We start from the raw sequence: 20,147 nt of genomic DNA on the forward strand, positions 1-20,147 counted from the left end.
GTTCTTGGAAAGAAACTAATATTTATGCATAATTTGTTCAACAAAATTTTGCATAGCATGGTGGCTCTGGGAACAGAGCAGTTGGGTTTAAATCCCAGCGATTGCCACGCCCAGGCTGTGTGACCTTGAGGAATTTACCTAAACTCTCTGAGGCTGTGTCTCGTCATCTGCAAACTGAAGCTAAAACAGAACCTAGCTAACAAGGTCGTTGGCATGGATTAAATGAATCAACGCACGTTGAATGTTTAGGCATATACTTGGTGCCTCATAAATGGTAGCGGTTGGGGCGCCTGGGTGGCTCAGTCGGTTGAGCATCCGACTCTTGATTTCAGCTTAGGTCATGATGCCAGGGTCTTGGGATTGAGTAGCACATCAGGCTTGGCACTGAGCATAGAGCCTGCTTAGGATCCTCTCTCTTTCTCTCTCCCTCTGCTCTCTCCCGTGCTGGTGCTCTCTCTCTCTCTCTCTCTCTAAAAAAGAATAAAAAAATAAAAAATAAATGTTAGTTGTTATTTGTTACATGGTAGGTCTGGCAATAAGTCCCTTCATTCCGTTATCTCACTCTCTCCTGCCAAATGTGTATTATGAGCACCCAAAAAAGAAACACGTTTCCCATGGTTCGGGCAGCTTGCTTGAGGTTCAAGGAGAAGAATGTCCAAAGCCAAGCAATCTGCTGCACTCAACACCTTTCCTTTACTCCTATCGTGCTGCCCCATTCCTCCTTTCCAAGACACTTCTGCAGCCTTTGATGTCCTTGGCCATGTATTCGCTGACAAAGCTTTCTGTCTCAGTCCCATGATCCTCCTGTTAGCTCTCCTCTTAGTTTCTCTGCGGTTCTCAAGAGTTCCTCTTGCTCTACTTCTCACCAAGATGGGGGCATCCCTCCTTGCTCCCGTCAAGGACCTCTACATCCCTCTGCGGTGTCGTTCGTGTCTCCAGCTTCAGTTATGAACAGGCAACTTTTGCGAATGAGTCCCACAGCGATTTCTCTAGTGGTGACCTATCTTCTCAGCTCAGATGTGTTGGACTCTTTGATGTTTTCGGAGGGCAAGGTGGCAGATGGACGACGACATCAGACTCGCCTGGCTTCACTTTCCACTCATTGGCTGTGGGATCTTGGAAGGATGAAACTACCTTTCTGGGCCTTGGTTTAGACACCAGTAACATCAGGGTAATTATAGGATCGCCAAGTAGAGTCGCTGTCGAGATAAAATAAAATGATGGGCATAATGAGATTAAGAGGCCGGTTCATTCATTCTTTCATTTGTCTGTTCAACAGACACATACTAACATCTCCTGTGTCCTACGGACTGTGTGCCCAGTGGCAGATGATATGACCAAAGCCCTGAATGTCCTTACTTCTTTGCTCTTCTCTATTTTTGTCCCTTGCCCATCTTCCAGTCTTCAAGGATTAAGCCCACGGTTCTTAGTGATGTTGCCTCCTCTTATCCCCTATATTCCCAACATCAAGTCTCGTTTCCCCTTTCCTTTCTTTCTTGTCCTTTTCCACCATTACCATCCTAGGACTGACCCCCAGATTATCTCAAACCTGGAGCCTCCTCTTATGTCAATCCTCAAGTTTTGACTTATTGCAGTTGGAAATTAGCATCCTGGAGACTTTTTGAGTAGAGAAGGAAAAGGATGAAATGGTGTTTTTTTTTTTAGTTTTTATTTGAATTGTGGTTAGTTAAGATACAGGGTAATATTAGTCTCAGGTATACAATGGAGTGGTTCAACGCTTGCATACATCACCCCGTGCGCATCACAACAAGTGCCCTCCTTAATCCCCACTGCCTATTTAACCCATCCCCCGACACCGGTTACCATCTGCAACATCTGTGTATCTGCTCATATATGTCTTCTCACCCACTGGCTGGTATAGGTTATTCCTTTCTCAACAGGGTATTCCTGTTCCTCTCTTCAGCTTGGTTCTGAGCTCCATAAAGCAGGGTCTGTGTTCATCATCCCTTCCCGTCTACTTCAAAATTTGCTTACGCTGAGTCTAGGCAACGCTTATTGCTAATAAGTATTAGAAAATACTCACTGCTCATCGGCCCGTTCGTGTCGTATTTGGGTAATTGTTGGAGGACTGGAGGGTGGGTGGCAGTTTCCCTCCCTCCCCAGGGAATTACAGGCACGTCAGCTGTATGAGTTCATTGCTAAACTAAGTCTATTCCATAAAGAAACATGTATATCATGGGTCGAACATTCAGGTTATTTGCAAAATTTCCATTTATGTGCGCCATAGAAACCCCCACGAAAGCTCCCACGAGAAATTGGATCATCTAGTGGACTTGCGCCTCAGAGAAAGAAGTTGGCGGTGCTGTTCAAGAGCCTAAGACCCCAGCAAACCCTCTTCGTGGAAAAGTCTTGATGGAAAGGACGGCTCATTTTCTGTCCCCCTGTCTTCCCTTGCATTGCCCATCTGCCTGATGCTTTCCACTGAGAAACAAACAGGTAGTAGGCAAAAGAGAGGCCCATTTCTTGACCCGTTCCCTGTAAGACAAGGTCAACTTATGCTATACTTAGGCTGTGTAGCAGGTCCAGGCAAGTGCTTTCATGATTCCTTGAAGCACGGCTTCAAACACTGTGGCATAGGTACAGAGTCCTGGGAAATAACAGCTGCAGGCAGGGCAGGCAGGGTATGCAGCTGGAGAGTGCATGGGTGGATCTTTCTGAGTAGTCTCTGAGCAGATGGCGGGTCTAAGCATCCGGGTGCAAATCACTCCAGTCGCATCTGAAAACCAAACAAGATTCCTTAGAACTGTGAAGTCTGGAGAGTGTTATTGGTTCTGTGGTGATATCAGAGAAATTGCTTCACATCCATCCTTCTGAGTAGGAAAAAACCAGAACAAAAAAAAAAAAAAAAACCAACCAACCAACCAAACAAACAAACAAAAAAAACCCAGGGCAGTAGCCAGAGGTTCGAGAAATCGAGGTTAAGCCATAGAAGTGACACTGGCTAGAGGCTGGGGTTCTAGAAGAGAGAAGGCAACAGTCAAGGTTAGATGAAAACCATCGGAAGTGCCCTGCTGGGAGCATGTTCAGGGATAGAACGAGGCAAAATCATGAGGCAGATAACAGAGTAGTAAGGGAAACGATCTTAGACTTGCTGGCATCTGTCGTGTTATCTTGGGTTGGTCACCTGTTCAACACGCAGAGAGGGCAGACTTTCCAGAATGGTGTAACAGAAGAGTCAGAGGTTCTCCCAGCTTACTGACCTAGATGTAAACCCCATGCCTACACTTCACCTGAGTGCGACCTTGGAGAGTCACTTCATTTCACCGAGCCTAGGGTTCCTCATCTGTCAACTGGGTAGGATAAGGTCGATTCCGAGGGTTATCGTGCAGATTGAGTGAGTTACTGTATGAAAGGCTCAGCTCAGCCTCATCCAGTGTGGCAAACAGAGGACATTCGATACATAGGTGCTCTTTTCCTCTCTCCTCTTTTCCCATAGGAGACAGGGCTCACAAACCCCCACCGAGGGCCGAATTCTTTCATCAGCTGCCTTTAGGTAAAGAGGACAGAGCATTGTCAAGAACTGTGAAAGGTCTGAAACTTTATGCTACTGTTAAGCTAACAAGTTGACCTGACAGTTTCATGGATGAATACACAACACTCCTGTATTGGAAACAAAGCCCTTGCTTACGCCTAGCCCAGCAAGCTCCAGGAACATCAGCATAATGGCACCTAATTCCATGGGGGCAGCGGGAAGAGAGCCAGATGACAGCTGATTGCACTTCGAGGTGCATTATGGGAGAGGAGCCCTGAGCTTAGAGAACCCAAATTTTGTATAAGGGACCGTGAGCTTACCTGCCCTGTGCTCTAGAGTATCTGTTTTTTCCAAGCCTGTTCACTCTGGAAACATCCTTGAAAAGACAGTCCAGCACAAGGGCAGTCAGTGCTCCTGCTCGCCAGATGTAAAAATGTGAGACACATAGAAGATAGTCTCCCAAAAGGCCCCATAGAAATGATGCATTTTCTTCCTGTCCCTTTACCAGGTTCATTAGCAGTGGTGGACTTTCTGCACACCATCACTCTGTTCTCTGACCGTGGGAAGCTCCCGCATCACTTATGCCCTGTGTCCTGCTCCTCTTCTCCCTATTATATCATGGTTCAAACACCCCATTAGGACATTTCTGTCCCATGTGGAGTTGCTTAGAGCTGTGTCAGAGCCCACAGCTGTGTAGGCTGCTGGCCTGACCGGGACAGCGCTTTTCCCTGGGAACCTAGTTTAAGCTTCATGAAAAATGTGATGGGAGAGGATTTAGGTGAGGGGAGGAAGTCAAGGGAGAGAGCGAGACGCGTCTCCCCTTCTCTCCACATTTGGGGAACATTTGATCCCAGTTTGGAGAGAAGAATCGAGCCAAACTGGTGTCACTTGAATAAAGCAGGAAATGGTAAAAGCCTCTGACATTCCCCTTCAGGTGCACGGGCCCAGGGCCAGCTGGACGTCTGGGGAGAGCAAGAGGCCACCTACATGGAGTTATTTGAGGGACACCATGAACTCCACCTGTTTCAAAACATCTTCCTGCACCTGACAATTCCATTAAAGTCTCTCCTCCAGGAAAAACGTGGTCTAAAAAATACACTGTTCCAATATAAATATGCTCTCTGGGAGAAACCATCTCTACTATTTATAAATGCTCTCAATGGCCCATTCATTCAATGCACATATTTTGAGTACCAGCTACATACTAGACATTGTGTTAGCCACTGGGCTGCAGGCATGATCAACAATAGTCCTTGCCCTCAGGAGCCTTGGACTAGTGAGCATCAGAAAAGGAACAGGGAATTTGGATGCAAAGTTCTACACTTCGTGATAGAGAATCCCAGGGTGACATAGCGGCACAGGGGAGGGACACTTAATCTTATTTTGGAAGAGCAAGAAATGTTTTTTATTTTTTATTTTATTTCATTTTATTTTATTTTATTTCATTTTATTTCATTTTATAAGTTTGTTTGTTTGCTTATTTATAGTCCAGGAGTGGGACAGAGAGGGAGACGGAGAGAGAATTCCAAGCAGACTCCACGCTGTCAGCACAAAGCCTGATGCAGGGCTCAATCCCACAAACTGTGAGATCATGACCTAAGCTGAAGTCAAGAGTCAGACGTTTAGCCGACTGAGCCACCCAGGCACCCATCTTTTTTTTTTTTTTTTTTTAGAGAGAGAGAATAGAGTGTGAGATGGGGAGAGAGGCAGAGGGAGAGAGAGAGAAAGAGACAGAATCCCAACAAGGTTCCACGCTCAGTACAGAGCCCAACTTGGGGCTTGATCCCAACCAAGACCCTGGGATCATGACCTGAGCCCAAATCAAGAGTTGGATGCCTAACCGACTAAGCCACCCAGGTCCCCCAAGAGATGGTTTTTTGATGGAAGTTAACTTTAATCTGAGACCCTGTGAATTAAATATTTCTAATCTTGGGGCGCAGAGATTCTCTCTCTCTCTGGCCCTGCCCTGCTTGTGCTCTCCCTTTCTCTCTCTCAAAATTAATAAATAGACTTAAAAAAAATAAGTATTTCGAATCTCTATTTCAGAGGTAAAGAAACTGAGGTCCAAAGAGTCTAATTGTCTTCCCTGAGGTTAGTTGGCATGTGGATGCCCAAATCGTGGCTCAAGCATACGTTGACACAGTTTTAGTGGGTTTTCCCATAAATATATGTTTTATAGCCAATTGGTTAGTCTAAGCAGCTAGGGCCTTAGGAGACAGGATCTAGGAAAGAGGAATCTTAATGGTGGTGGGACAGGGAGGGGTGGGGACAGGGATCAGGGCGAGACACATAAGTGAGAGGGGAGGCAGAAGGGCCCAGAGCTCGTGACACTGCTTGGGACAAGCTAGCTCGCTCGTTGGATCCTGGGGCAATGGGGGATTCTGGAGCATCTGTAACTGAGGCCTGAAGACAGTGGAGATACTGGTGGAGGATTTGGGTGGGGTAGGGGGGGAGAGAGTAAGGAAAAGAAGGATTTAAGGAGAATTTGTGATAGAAAGTCTGATGTGAGCAGCAAAATCGGACTTTGAGCAGCAAAATCGAACTTTCTCTAACTCGCAACTTTATCCAAACCAGTGCTGGCCGTTGATGCTATTCCAGGAAGCAGGAGGCCAGCATGTTCTGAAGACCCAGAAAGAGAAAGAACTCAGGGCAGCAACACATAGAGCTTGTTGGACGCTTCACGGAAGCTGAACCAGGGATTCCCCTGGTCCTCTCTCCACTCTTTGTCAGGGCTTGCTCTGGTCCAGAGGGAATTAAAGCAGGTGAGGAGAGCCTGCTTCCCTACGTGGACCCCACAGGAGCCCCAAGCTCCCTGGAACTGGCCTTGGCGTGTGGAACGAGCACGGTGACCTGGGTACGCCGGTGGGGTCAGACGCGGATCTGAAACCACAACCAGAAAAAGTGGAAAACTGTTTTGAGTTGGGCCAGGGCTTATTCCACACACGATGGCTCAAAACTCCCCTCCCTGTCTTCGAGCTGAGCCAAACTCATTTGAGTTTCAAATGTCACCGTTTAGCAGTTGGTCGGCCCGCGCCTTTTCTTCTGTCTGAACTCTCAGCCAACCTAGGCAACATTTGGATCCCATTTGATAGAGAAATTGGGTGAGCTCCTTGCCAAATTCCTGTGAATCCGTGTCAAACTCAGTGATTTAGGCTCAGATCTGGGGTGTGGCTTAGTCTCCAGAGGAGTTTTGTGGTTGCATAATCCACAGGAAATGAAGCAAAGGGTATTTTCAAAACTACCTCCGAGGAAATGGGCTCTGTAGAGTCTCGGTCTGCTGGGGTTCTAGATTTCAGAGCTTTTACTACAGGGTTTAAGTGTTCTCAGCACTTAACGGTCTTTTAGTGATTCCTTAGCCATCTGCTCACTCTTCGTCCCCATCACCCCATCATCTAGGAAATTATATATTTTTATAGTTTTTTAAAGTTTATTTATGTATTTTTAGAGAGAGAGAGAGAATGGGGGGGGAGAGGGAGGAGCAGAGAGAAAGGGAAAGAGAGAGAATCCCAAGCAGGCTCCACGCTGTCAATGCAGAGCCTGATACAGGGCTCAAACCCACGAACCATGAGATCATGACCCAAGCCAAAACCAAGAGTCAGATGCTCAACTGACTCAGCCACCCAGGCACCCCAGCAACTACCTATTTTGAACCAGAGGAAGCCAGTATGTTTATAGGAATGATAAATCTCTCACTTGAGGTCAAGAAGTAAGAAGGTGGCTGGACTGGGCTAAGGGCCTGACTCCATGAATACTGTTAATACATAATCTACCAAAGCCAGGATCTCTAACACCTTCAAAGTTTGCAAGTTTTTCTTTCCTTATAGGGCACGTGACGACAGCAACAACACAGAAATCACGATAAGTATAGGGTGATGGGAATGTCATACGTCAGTTTCGCTGGGAAACTAACTGTAAAGTTGAGATCCGCACACAGGGAGTTCTTTCGGGGCACTTTCAGGAACAATACTCCTGAGAGGATGAGGGGAGCAGGACTGGGCACAGGGAAAGGCTGAACATTCACAAGACAGAGCCTACCTGATCTCCTGGGGAGTTCTAGAGCTCTGATGGCCCTTCACAGTTGTCTGGGATTGTGGTAAAGGATCCGGGCGATTATTAAATATGAGCCACCTCTGGGGAAGGGCCAGGGCCTTGGGCAAGGAAGTTTCCTTTGACAGAGAGCGCGTTCCAGGGAAGGCTCAGCTCTGGGAGGTTAGCAGTCAACACTTGTGGCAGCCGAAGCACCTTGACTGGTCCTGAAAGCGATGGGAAACTGCAACATCCTCCACAGGAAGGGGTAGGGCTCATGGTGAGAACCCAGAGCTCTTGAGGCCAGATTCATAGAGGTCATGTCCGCCGTGATGTGAAATTGTTCCTAGGCCAAGGAATGTGGCCCACAGACCTCTAAAGCCCCGGAGACTAAAGACACAGAGACTCAGGAGATGATAATGATATGTAGAGGTAAACCACTCTAAGGCTCCTGGCGTTTTTATGCTGGGGATAAAATCAAGTTTGACAGAGTAAATGATGCAGAGAGGTCAAAGAAGGGATCAGGGGCAGACCAAACGGTCTGTCTGGGAAAAAGAATAGGATTCAGCTGAGATGACTGTGGAAATTTCCACAACTAATTGAAAACCTGGAAGCCTTGACTTATATTCTGCGAGTCTCTACTTTCTTGCTCCCCAGAAGCCCCTCTGAGGCTTCCTGGAGGCTTCCTGCTTACGTTGTACCACAGACCGGCCTGGCTGGAGAAAGAGCTCTAGGAGAGGAGTCGGGAGTCTGGGGATCGTCTTGGCCAATTGGGTGACGCTGATCTAACCGACTCTGTATCCTTACCTATTTTCCTCGTCTCCTCCTAGTAGTAGAACTGCTGAAAGAGGTACTCATTATCCTGCACTAGAGCGCAGAGAGCATTTACATTTTCTAAAACCTGAGAAAACACGAGGGGTTTCAAAAACAGGCTTTCCTCTTTCCTTTTTTTTTTTCCTCTCCCCACTGATTTTCATGGCAAGACTATTAGGCTATTGAGACACTTCTTCTTTCTATTCCTTTCTTTTTTCAGATCAATTCATGGTTCTCTGAACGTGTGTGATGTTTTCTAACCTGCTTGTATGACCGAGAATCCCATCCGGTCCATTTCCGAGCTCTTAATAAAATCTGATTAAGAGCTCTCTGATTATGATGGCCCATCTCAATGGTACCGTGTACTTGGCCCTTCAGTAACATCACGCATATTGCGTTGTAATTACCTGCTAATTTACGTTCTTTCATTCACTAAACCGTCCTTTTCAAAAAAAATTTTTTTTAACATTTATTTATTTTTGAGAGACAGAGAGAGACAGAGTGAGCAGGGGCAGGGCAGAGAGAGAGAGGGAGACACACAATGTGAAACAGGCTGCTGGCTCTGAGCTGTTAGCACAAAGCCCAACACGGGGCTTGAACCCACGAACCGCCAGAACATGACCTGAGGCGAAGTCAGATGCTTCACGGACGCAGCCACCCAGGCACCCCATCACTAAACCTTCTTTTAAAAATCCTTTCTGGCTTTTGGGGCGCCTGGGTGGCTCAGTCGGTTGGGCGGCCGACTTCGGCTCAGGTCATGATCTCACAGTTCATGGGTTTGAGCCCCGCATCGGGCTCTGTGCTGAAAGCTCGGAGCCCAGAGCCTGCTTCAGATTCTGTGTCTCCCTCTCTCTCTGCCCCTCCCCCGCTCATGCTCTGTCTCTCTGTCTCTCAAGAATGAATAAACGTTAAAAAAAAAAAAAAAGTCCTTTCTGGGTTGTTTTTTTTCCCCCCATCCTATCCCAAATTAGGGGAGATAGTCCTGGGCTGAAATTTAGCCTCTCCCAGTGACTAGGCTTGTGACCTTAAATTAGTAACGAACTTGTCTGAGCCTTACTTGTCTCCTCTGTAGAACAGGGCCAAAAATGGTAACTTGCTTTGCCGATGACACAATACCTAGTACGTAGCCTGGCATTTTATAAACCTACGTGTTCAACTGAAGAAAGTTGTAGGATGAAGCTACTCCCTGTAGCCTTAGCAATATGGTCCTGACTCCTTCACACAATGCTAGCGTCAATGAACTGTGAGCAATGAAGAATGTTGAGGTCATTTGTTTTTACTATCAGTGTAACTTGTCAAAAAAAGAAAAAAAGAGTCAGATACTATCAGTGTAACTTCTCCGTAGAGGATGACCTGAGTTTTTTTTTTTTAAAAAATGAGGGCTGGAAAATGGCCCACGCTAATTTACAAGACTGAATTCTATTCCGGCCAGCACTTCATCATTCATATGGCCATTTTCCACTTCTAGATTATCAGTGAAATTCTTGCCCCTCGGATTTCAAGCTGTCTTCTCTCTGCCACCCAGCATGTGGCTGGACCACATCCCCCCCCCACCACCACCCGCGCGCCCCCCAACCCCCACCGCCTCAGCTATTTAGTGTGGGCTTAGGGAATGCAAACTCATTTCAACTTTTTCCTGAGCAGAACATCACTGGGAAGGAAAATCTGAATCCCCAAAAGCCATACAAAGCATTCCAAAGTAAAATATAAGAAACATTTTGATTGTTTTTCTGTTTCGGATTATCTGTGCCACTATTCATTTCCTTTTTTTGTGGCTAATCAAGAACTGGCCGTATCGTGGTGAACAGGACTTTAAAATTGCTGAGAAAACTCTGCAGGGCACTGAAATGTTTTAAGGGTAAATTCGTAATCCCCAATATTTACACTTGATAGCACATACAGCCTTGGACAGGGGGAGTTCGTAGGTAGTTCCAACATTTCCAACTTAAGATATCTCTTTTTTTTCAGGGCATTTCAGCCTCAGCTGTTTCAAATCATATTAGGCCGGTGCTGATTAAAATCAGATAAGGCCCCCAAGACAGAGAAGCAAAAAGAAACTCCATCGTACACTGAAAAGATTTTTTTTTTAGAGCAACGAATACAAATTTTAAAAAAGAAAGTTGTGTTTTTTGTTTTTTTTTTTTTAGCTAAGGAATTTTTGTAAAACATGTAGCCAAATGTAGGCTCCACACCCTTTAATCATTCTAGCCCTAACCATCTGAATGTCCTGGACATGTGGACTGTGCTCTGATAAGCCCGCAGCAAAAATAAGCTAAATGGAACATTCTCGTGGCCTTGTGATCTCCAGAGCCCATGTCATCAAGGCACTAGGCCAAATATTACACATGGGTTATCTCTAATTCCAGCTTCAAGGGACCTACGGCCACCTAGTCAGCAGCTGGAATTCAGGGCCCTTGGGCTCTTTCTTTGGCTGTGTGCCCCCAAGTCAATCTGAAAAAAAAAAAAAAAAACCCTTAAAAACCTTAAAACTCCTAGGAAAGCAGACCCATTGCTCCTTGCCTTTTGCAAGACTGAATTCAATTCAGTATAAACAATTCAATTTCATTTGCCTAGTTATGTGCTGTACTAAGCACGAGTAATTAAGATACAGGGTGCGAAGGTGAATCCGATATAACTCCTGCCTTCAAACAGCTCACAGTCTAATACAAGAGAAGGTGGCACAGGGAGATATTCACAAGAGATACGCACCCACGATCTCAAACACAATCATACACTATTGGTTGCTAAGAGTGTAGTGGGCAGTGGGAGAACAGAGAAGGAAGCTAGGATGACATCTTAGAGCAGCCCAGGAAGGCTTCATGGAGGAGATCATATTTGAACCAAGCCATGGAAAATGAATAGGATTTCTGATAGGTATGGGAAGACAGGTGAGACTTTTAAGCTCATTTTCCCCAGAGAAAGCTCCGGCCCAGGGGCCATATGCTGAGAGAGAACAAGGCATGACAAGTTCCAGAAAGGACTGAGAGAAGGATGCTCAGGAGGGATAGAAAGAGGTGGATGGCAGGCAAGCCAGAAGACATAAGCCTCACACTCCTGGCCCTCTCGTGAACTCCTTCCTTCAGAGGAACAGACACCCCCAGGAGAAATCCTGCCTCCTCCAGGGCCCCAGGGAACTTCACTTCTTGGGGGATTGATTATTTAAACAACAAAAATAACAATGGTGTTTCCCTAAGAATGGTACCAGCCAACATTGTTTGGCATGTCTTAGATGCCAGGCCTTTGGGCTGAGCATTTCACAACAGCTCTTTGAGTTGTGTGCTTTGATTAACGCGTGGTATTTTACAGACGAGGAGACTGGGACTTGAAAGCTTTAATGTGCCCATGGCCGTGCAGCTAGTAGGAGGCAAACTCATGTTTTCCCAGTTCCAAAGCCCCGTTCTTAACCTCTACATCGTCCAGTCTTCGTAGGAGTGCCACCCTCTCCTGACGATCATACCCTGGTTTTATCTAGGGCTTTACAAATGCGCACGGAGTCTCTTCCTTTTTACTTGGTCATCTAATCACAAGGGCCTTGTGCTGCCATTTCAAGGCTTCATGTAGTTTTTATATTTTCTCCTTGAGAATGGAGATATTCAGTAACTATGAGGTAAGGAAAGAAAGGAAAAGGAAAGAAGAGAGGAAGGAAGGAAGGAAGGAAGGAAGGGAGGAAGGAAGGAAGAGACAATTTTTTCTGATGGAGAAATTAAAGGTCAGGAGAGAGTAAGCAACTAGTCCTGAGTTGCATGAAGTCAGTTACAGTATCAGGAGCAGATGACTTTACCATTTTTCCACTACATTATTGACTTTTGTGATAAAGGTCCAATATCCTTTTTTTCTTTTCTTTTCTTTTCTTTTCTTTTCTTTTCTTTTCTTTTCTTTTCTTTTCTTTTTTTCTCTTCTTTTCTTTTTTCTTTTGTTCTCTTTTCCTTTCCTTCTCTTTCTTTCTTTCTTTCTTTCTCTCTTTCTTTCATATAAACATGGGTGAAGTGAGATTTTAAAAAGTTTGCTTTTAATCCTTGGTTATCAGAAATTGTATCGTGTTGAGGGAAGAGAATTAGCTTGAGGGCAGCAACTAATTCTCTCCAGGAAAAATGATATCTGACATGATAAATGGCACATGATTTGGTCAGGGCCTTTTGTTCATGGCAACAGTCACATACCAAGCATTACACAAACAGAAGGCGGGGCTGAGAGTTGAGGCTTGATGAGAAACGCATGATAGGAATATAAGAAGTTCATGAAGAAGGGGCATTAAGTGTTGGGGGTAACACCAATGCAGAGCTCCTGTGAGTTGCCATGAAATAGAATAAGCAAATAAAAGACTCAAAGATGAAGAATTCATTCTGAACGCCAAAGGGAAAAAAGTTAGCAGGTGTCACAATTAGTCTGGTGTCTTCTCGAAGAATATTCCTTGCTCTGTGCCAATACTTAACCCCTAGAATTCCTTGACTCTGAATTTCTTTTATAAACAGATTTAATGCTCGAACGGATATCGTGACATCAAATTTAAGGGTGAAAATCCACCGATGCGTGATGGGAGGAAAAAGTGGAAGTTGTACCAGTCTCAGGTTTGGAAGAAATAGAGAAGAATCAGAAAAAAAAAAAAATAGATACGATTATACAAGGAAGAATCAAAGAATCAACTGGGAAGATTCCACTGTGCCTAGGAGGTTGACCATTTCTACTCCGCCTGCCAAGCCTCGGTCAAATGACCCTTCTACCCTGCTCCCCCCAACACAGTTCATGTAGCCTAATGATGGCTATCTTAAACATGAAAGGGCTATCACTATCCTCTTCTGAGCTTTTCACCCTGGAAATTCACTTATCTCTGCAATATTAATAAGGTAAATGTTACCAATGGAAGAATTCCCTGGGCTCATTCTACTCTACATACACTCTTCTCATTTGGGCCCACATCCCTGTTGTCTGTTTCAGATTAGAAAACCATTCAGTGAAACAACTATGTAATATATTCTCTTAGAACAATTCCCAGCTGAGAAACATAAGCCTTTACACTGGTTCATAATGAGACTGGAGAGGAAGGCGACAATGACAATAAGCAGGAGGGTAGACAATGGGATTACAGGAGCCATGGGAAGGATGGCTAGAATCTAGCTACCTCATACAGCTTGGGGCAGCACCGGGTAGAGAAAAACAGCTGGGCTTTGGAAAACAAAACTGAGCCGGATTCTAATCTTGGTCCTCTTCATCCTGTGACCACAGCGTAGGGTTTATTCCATGGCTTTACAACAAGACAAAGATCCATTCCTAGCAGATAAGAACCATATCCGAACCTAAATATTTAAACTTTCAAAATTTCACCTGAGAAGGTCTCAGAAGTACCCTCCCTGTTACTTAAACATACACACACACACACACACACACACCCCAAAGTGCAAAAGCAAATGGCCATCGACCTAAGGAGCAAACGACGACAAAAATCAGCCCAGAGACAAATCTAGGAGAGAAAATGCCTTTCCCCCCGCCACCTGACTCGAGGAGGGGTTCACAAGTGCTCGCTGGAATGCATCACTTTGACCATGGCACAAAAAGAGGCGCCTCTTATAAAATGTACGTTTTCCTAACAAAAGTATTGGAGGCAACCTCCCTCTACGTGGCATGGCGCGTTTTCTGAAAATCAATCAAGTCCTCTCATTCAGTGGGAGCCCAACCGCATTGTCTGTCCCTTCCTCCAGAAGCCGATTTCTGCCAGGTAGAAAATTAAGTTTCCTTTTACTGTTCTTCAGACACAATGCTTCGGCGTTGCAGAACTGTTGTTCTGTGTGGGAAACCAACTTCCTGTCTCAATAAACAAGCACACACAGGCTTTTCTGGACACATAATGGAGCCTTTTTTATTTTATACAAAAATCATTCCACACTTAACACATCAATGAAGCCACTTAAGCTCTACTGCATCTGAATTAAAGAGGAATTGTGTGATCAAAGGGTGTGAAAAGAACCACACACGGTGTTCTTCAGACCCTCTTCTTTTGTTACATTTGATACATAACAAACCCCATAAATATGCTTATCCCAGGAGCTAGTTTCATTATCTTATACCCTTAAGCCTGGTGAAAGTATTCCTGTATCACCCTTCATTCCACAGTGTCCATTTTATACTGGCAATTTCGGTGAAGACATGAAAAATGTTGGCATTCTGGGGGCCCTGAGTAAAAAAATGGGGCAAGGAGGTTGTTTCTGTTGCCCTGAATATAAATGTATATTTACACGTATATACATGTATATAAATGTATATGTGTGCATCTATGCATACTTATTCTCACTAAAGATGAAGTATACATATAAATATATAATATGTATGTCACTGAGCACGGCGTGCACACATGCACACACACGCACACACGCACACACGCGTGCCCTCACACACTCCAAACGGTAACATGAGAAATTGTCATCTTACTAAATAATGAAATATAAAGCAAGAAAGACATGATGAAATTTCTTTAATGCCCAGAATTGAATAGGTGAATAGGACATTCTATAATCCTTTTATAGCTTTTCATGCTACCAGCATAGCTTCTGTGAAGGTTACTAGGTAGTTAACATTCACTGTATTTTTTTGGTATCGTGTGTTCTAGGGAGATGGAAAAAGTCCTAAAGAGAGTTCAGGCCTCCTCATAAGCCATGTATCACAGCCACACACATCCTGAAGTGCATTTTGTGAATAATAATTCATGCATGATAAAATGTTTCTTCCATGCAGTTGCATAAAAAAATGAAATGCAAAATTTACAGGCAATGAATTAAAGTTGGTTGAACATGTTATTATTTAAATTCATGTAATCAAATCAATATCGGGTTGAAATATATTCCTTGAGCTATCATCTATATAGCCGGAGTGAATTGTTGAATGAGGATTCAAAATTATGCAGATACAAGTTCTCTCATTGAGGAAAGAGTTTAAATTGGAACAGACTCATTCAAGTATCATCTGTGGAGTGCCAATGATAAGTCAGCCACCATTGCAGGCACAAGGGAGTCAAAGATGAAAAAGACATGCCTCTCCCTGTGTTCATTGTCCAACAAGAAAGAGAGATGTGTGGACAGATGATGGCAACGGTAAGTGTGTTAGCACCTCTTGTGAGGTGCCCTCCTAGTGGAGGAAACAACTAGTTCAGTCTGGGAAATCAGCAAAGGCTCCTTTGCCAAAGGACTTAATACTTGAGTGTGGTCCTAACGATGGTGGGGAGTATAGAGTTTATCGGACAGAGGAACTGGAAGAAAAACATATCAGGGAGAAGGCACATGAGCAAAGACAGGTTGAAATCATGAAAAAACATAAGCACTTTCATGATTTCTTTCTTTAAGCATAAGTGCTTTTAAATTGGTGCATAGTTTTTGTGTAGTTGGATTGTAGAATCCATTGAGAAAAAAAAAAAAAGCAGCAGATGAAGCTGAGAGGATAAGCTGAGATCATAAAACAAAGTGACTTGGATGCCCTGTTAGGGCATTTGAACTAGACCCTTGTAGGCAGGGTAGAACCAAGTAGGGTCTTAACAGACTGAATTACCTGAGTTGGATTTGGAATTTGTCCCAGTGAGATGTCTATACTGACCAACCAATGAATAATTACTCAGATCTGGCCATCCCTATGTCTCTAAATAATATAGTCAGTTGCAATTTGTTTTCCTAGCATTTAGTTGCTTGGCATTGCATATGTCCCAGCTATGCAGAGGATGGGCCGAAAGGTTTGGTCCGTAGCCGGATGTTTCCAGTGTTGTGTGGGCCATCTCAAACATCGAAAGAGAAAATGTTCCATGAGGGTGAAAGTCCCTTTACCATGCTTCCCAAATAAATCATCACTGATGGTATCACTAATAAGCCGTTCAGCTCTGTTTAAACACAGTTATTAAGATCAGATGCCCATCTGTTTTCTGCTACAGTTTATGTCATGCAAACCTTTGCCGTGGAACCTATGGACTGTTCTCTGTTGCATAGACAAATAAAGCTCAATAAATAACCATAAAAATAACAGCACATTGATACAGTTGTGCATTCTCTTCTTGATTAATTCTGTATGTGTATATACCCAAGGGCCCGTATACCCTATTTCTACCCAATCTGGCTTTCTGTTTGGAAAAATAAACCAATAAGGCTTTTTTTTCCTTCACGATTCCTACCCTGAATTTCCTGTCATCTTCCACTTACACTCACATAAAACAGTGATGTTTCATGTTGCTTTTGAATGACATACAGTCTTCTTCTTCCTTATTTTCATGTGGGGTTTGTTTGTCTCTGAAATGCATGGCCTGCACTTGACGTTAGGATTTAAATGTGGTCTCAGGCAGGATCTTTCACTCAACACTCTGTAAGGATTTGAAAATACTGAGAAGGGAATTTTCCAGTAAAGAAATGCCTACAAACATGCTTCTTGGATGTGATAGGCACAGAAGTATCACCTGTGTTGACTACAGAAGGAGAAAGCTCATGAAATAAGATGTATCTACTGTTCACTTTAAAGATACTATCACTTCGTCATGGATTTTTCAAGGTCTGAGCACAAAGAGGTCCATACATTTATCCTAATTGATGCACTTAAGGGATCTAGTGACAGAGAGAAGGATTTTCAGAGGGAAAACAACCACGTAAGTGAAAAAGATTTGAAGGTGCCTCACATAAGGAAAAGTGGAAGGATCTGAGAAGCTTTCATCTGGAGAAAAGAAGAATCTAGAAGACCTCAACAACCAGGTCCTAAAACTCACAGAACTATGTGGGTGAAAGGATTCAATTCACTGTGTATAACCTCAAAAAGGAACCATGGGTGGAAGAGATACCAAGGTGGACATTGATTCAATATGGGGAGAAATCTTGTAACATTGAGAGTCATGTGTGATGGCCAGCTGAGGAGAAGGGCTTGTGTGAGTCCAGAGGGATTCAAGCCCAGGTCAGAGTATCATGAAGCAGGCATGGGGTGATACAAGAATTAGGTGGGTTCTTAGATTTCTAGAGTCCTTGTAATTCTAACTGATCTGAGTCTACCGATTTACCTGTGGTTCAGCCCAAAATTATGAAGTGCAACGCTTTCTGTCCTCAGCATGAGTCGATGACCTCTGTTGCTCCTGACTTAGCCCTGTGATTCAGACCTCAGTTCTGGACATCACATTTATTTCGAAGCGTTAGCGTTATCCTATAGCCTGGTATTTTGTTTTGTTTCAGTCGTAGCTAGCGATCTGACACCGACTTCTGACGGATGCTTTCATCTGAAGATTTGATTTTAGTATGCTTGGTCTTGAACTCCACCGCACAAAGAAGCCAAAAGAAAGATCTCAGCCCTTTCTTGTACAAAGGGATTTCAAGGCATTAAAAGTTGGCTATGGGGTTTTCACATAGGTAATACGTACAATTCATGATTTGAATGGATCCATTCTTACGACTTTCCAAGATGATCATGATTTTAGTTGAATGTTTTTCTTTCCAAAGGCCTTTGACCGTTCTTACACATTTTAGCCTCGTGCCATAAATCTGAAACCAATTAAGAGTGAACAGCAAATTGGGAAAAGCTTAGAAGTTCTGATGTTGATCACTGATCTCTTGGGAAATTCAATTAGCCAGTGACCTATTTCATCTACCGAACTATTACTCCCCTGATCCCCCCCACCGCCCCACCCCAGATTATTAACCTGTACTGGGAGAAAGTTTCAGGGCCAACTGACAAGACTCTGACCTAATAGGCTTGGAATTTCCCTATAAGTACCCAAATTTTTAGATGTGAGTTATCTCCCAAAAAACAAACTTTCATGTCAAGAAAAGGAAGCTTAAACAGGCATCGAGCACACTCTTGCAGCTAAGCGTTTTGATGAATGAAAAGTAAATGAATCAGAGGCATATGAATTACATTACTTTCTATGCACTTACATGTTCCAACACGAAGGAGTAACAAGTGGGAAGCTTTGTTCTTGATTCTTGAAAGCCGAACTTATCTGAACATGCCATTTGAGCCCACTTGAAGCTTAACGTGCCCTTATTTCTAATGCAGACTGCTGCCTTTTGTGGCTTTTCATTACTGAAATATTTCCAGGTTTCCAGAAAACTCATATTCACACTGGTGTTGATGGGAATGTATACGATGACCTCTGACCATACTTTCGAGGCCAGCAACCTATCATTCTTTTTCAATTTAGGTGAGTCATACTGAGTCCATATAACAAGTCTGCTAAGGCCATATCCTTACTCTATAGAGAGGGGGATTATTACGTATTAGCAAAAGAAAAAGACATCGAGGAAGACGTTCTTACATTTTGGTGAGTTACAGGCATTTCTTGAAGGCCCAGTGTGTGCCAGGCACTTAAGATACAAAGCAACGGGGCCCGCTCTAAAGGAGCTCTTGGTCCGGTGAGGAAGGCACACAAGGAAGCAGGTCACACAGTACGAGGTACTATGACATAAGTGCTTCCAGGGTACCGTGGAAACACAGAGGAGGGGAATCCTCCAGGAGGGCTGGAGAGTATTCCCAGACGCACTGATGCTCAGGCCAGATGGAGGGATGAGAAGTAAGACGGGACTGCAGAGTGCTGGAAGGGAAGGATATACAGTCGGGCAGCTCTCTACGAGCTACTGGGAGTTTGGGGAGTTGAGTATGGAGGTTACAAAGGGTTTCAGTTTCCAGTTGGGGAGTGGAAAACGCCAGGGTTGGCAAAACAGGCTGGGGCTGGACCACAAAGGGCTTTGTCCGCCAGGCTAGGAAGCACAGATCGGAAGTGGCTTTAGCTCATGTTACCAGGCTTCTCATGCCACCATTCCAGTGGAGCTTGTGCATGTTAGCACCAGGTTAACCACGTGTCCTCGTACGGTTGTGTCTTTCTTTCACTTGTGGGTTTCTCTTAAAAAAAAAAAAAAACAAAACAATTTATCCTATAGGAAATCAGGGTAGGAGAGGGAGTGGGTTGGGACTTCGTATTTAATCTTGAGCCCCCATAGAAGCATTTTGACATCTGCATCTACATTGTTTGTTCACCTTGGTTTGGTCCTTTTTGTATCCCTGGGCCTTGGTTTCCCCATCTGGCAAAGTGAGATCACCGCGACCTCTCTCTGTTGTCGGTCAAGAGAAAGCTGTTAGTTGACTACAAATGCTCTCACATTCCTCCTGAGACGAATTAGATGTCGGGAGCGGATTAGATGAACAATTCACTCCCAAGATCATCTGAGGCCGTATTCGATTTGGAATTGATACATTGCCCAATCCTCAGGCCAGACTGTTGCGATTCATCACAACCTTTGATGATATTTTTTAAGAGGTAAAGAAAAGGAAACACAAGGAGTTCTCGCAGAGATGAAGAAAGCATTACGGGATAAAACAGCATTGGGAGCCTGTGGAGACACCAACCGTGTGTTTAAGGAGCGTCAGTGTAAGAGTCTGGATCACAGACAACAGAGGAAGGTGTTTAAGCGGAGTCTGGCACCATGGCTAAAAATCTTCTCTGCCACCATTTTCCTACTTCGGAAGTAATTTTAATGAATAGATGGTGGCACACATGGAACTCTTTTGGCATACTAAGTGCACTAGACATTTGTGACACCATTCTTATAACCTCTCCCAAAGGTAGCTTGCTATCATCGCCATATTCCCGCGAGGATATGAAGGTTCTCGAGGCTTGGCAATGTAGCAGAGGACCCACAGCTAGTGAGCGGCATGATGGGAATTCAAAACCAGGTCTTCCGGACTCCGCAGCTCTTTATGACTCTGTTGTACTGTCTCCACTCGTTGCCTTGGTGACTGATTTTCAAATAAGGAGACAGTTTGGGATGAGGATACAGGGACGCTGCCACATGTGAGGTTTAGTAAAAGGATCTGA

The sequence above is a fragment of the Lynx rufus genome, unplaced genomic scaffold (assembly GCF_022079265.1).
Source record: "Lynx rufus isolate CCGP_SWC_20201006 ecotype Redwood Valley unplaced genomic scaffold, mLynRuf1.p SCAF_9, whole genome shotgun sequence".
Taxonomy (NCBI): domain Eukaryota; kingdom Metazoa; phylum Chordata; class Mammalia; order Carnivora; family Felidae; genus Lynx; species Lynx rufus.